Genomic DNA, 1,974 nt, shown 5'->3' on the forward strand with positions numbered 1-1,974 from the left:
TTCAAGTTCAGATTTGTTTTCTTCAAGACTAGAAATTTCAAATTTGGTTTATTCTAGATTTGATTTTTAGGGCTGGTAGTATCTCAAATGTATCAAGTTTTTAGTTCAAGTATTGAAGTTCAGGTAGGCTTCTTCATAAATCTTCTCAACCCCCTCTCATTCCCTCTTCTGGTAATAATTTTGAGCTCAAATCTCAGTACATCACTATGTTGTCCCCACTTCTATGGGCTGACCTCTGAGAATGCATACCTATTTCTAACAGAATTTGAATAGGTATGTGTTCTAATTAAGATCCAACGGCTTTCCGATGATACTGTGAAGCTTAAGTTCATCACTTTTGCATTGAAAGACTAAGCTAAGAAGTGATTGTATAGGTTACCCACAAATTCCATAACCACATGGGGACACTTCAAATTTATCTTCCTCAAGAAGTTTTTCCCAACTCACAAGACCAATAAGCTTAGAAGTGATATCCTTCAGTTTAGGCAAAAGCCTAGTGAATCTTTTTCTAAACTTATGGAGAGATTTAAGGATCTACTCCAAGAATCCCCTCACTATGGCCTAAACTTATGACATTTATGCCAAATAATTTATGAGGGTATTACCTAAATAAACAAATGATAGAGTCTATATGCCCTAGGGGATTCACATCCTTTACAGATGAAGGAAAGACATGAGAATTCTTACTTAACTTAGCTGACAAAACCCGTGAGTGGGAATCAACTTAAGAAAGTGAAAGAACCATAGGAGGGAAAGGATATTATGTTGATGGAATAGTAGCCAAGGAAGCCCACTTGGATAGCCTAATCAAAAGGATTGAAGCTATTGTTCCTAAAGAGCCATCATTAGTCAATATGATTAAGATATGTAGTTGGTGCCAGTCTCCTGGACATTTTATAGAAGAATGCCCCAACACTTCTGGGGGCATTTCCAATGACAGTGTTAATGCCCTATATCAGAATAATCCATATAGTAACACTTACAATCAAGGATGGAAAAATCACTCCAATTTCTCCTGGAACCAGGGCAATCAAGTAGGGCCTTCCAATTTCCATAATCAAGGTCAATCTGGACCCCAAAGGCCTCCCTTTGCACAATAGCCTTTTACCCAAAATATTTTTCCTATGCCAAATGTAGGACCTCTGGCTAGTTTCCCTAGGCCCTCTCTCCTATCATCTTATCGGTAATCCCTTGGGTTTACCAACATTGGAGAGGCAAGTAGAGTATGTGATTTGGAAAATATATGGCCCTCCTAATGATAAGCCATTAAAATGTCTCGATTTTGCATGAGAGGGAGAAATGAACATTGCCTAGTTAACCAAAGCCTAACGTTAGGCATCAGCCTGTTAGTTCACAAGCACCACCTAATACATTATTGAATGTAGTACAAGGTAAGGCCCAACAAAGGCCCTCCAACCAATGTCATGTTGTTTATACCCTTAGGAGTGGTCGAGAGTACTAACAGAGTATTATTAAATCTTCCCCATATATTACTCTTGTTAACTCTTATTCTGTTGAGGACACAAGTGTGCCTTCTATTCTAAGTTTGTCTGATGAACCTAAAGCAACTAAAGACGATTTGGTTGAGGAAACGAAAATGATTCTTCTAAAAAAGGGCAAATCCCTAACAGTCCTTCTGTTCTTTCTGTCCCCTTTTCTAATCGCTTGGTAAACAAAAAGAAGACTACTTTCATGGACAAATTCTAGAAGTCTTCAATAAGGTAGAAGTGAACATCCCTCTTTCGAATGCCATATCCCAGATCCCCACCTATGCAAAGGTCCTGAAAGATTTGTATACTCATAAACGTGTCAGGAGTGTACCCAACAAGGCGTTCTTGGAAAGTAACATTAGTTCCATAATTACTCAGCCGATAGCAGCCAAGTATAAGGATCTAGGGAGCCCTACTATAGCTTGTGTCACTGGCAACACCTACATTGAAGATGCCTTACTTGACCTTGGCGCAAGTGTGAATC

General features: G+C 38.9%; 1 non-coding gene across 1 annotated transcript; it reads right to left on the reverse strand.

The window, feature by feature from the left end:
- Positions 1–456: 456 nt before the first annotated feature.
- On the reverse strand, positions 457–563 carry LOC122060270. Its single transcript, XR_006134299.1, has one exon. It is a non-coding gene; the product is annotated as a small nucleolar RNA R71 (small nucleolar RNA).
- Positions 564–1,974: the final 1,411 nt, after the last annotated feature.

Source organism: Macadamia integrifolia, chromosome 13 (assembly GCF_013358625.1).
Source record: "Macadamia integrifolia cultivar HAES 741 chromosome 13, SCU_Mint_v3, whole genome shotgun sequence".
In the NCBI taxonomy this organism is placed as follows: Eukaryota; Viridiplantae; Streptophyta; class Magnoliopsida; order Proteales; family Proteaceae; genus Macadamia; species Macadamia integrifolia.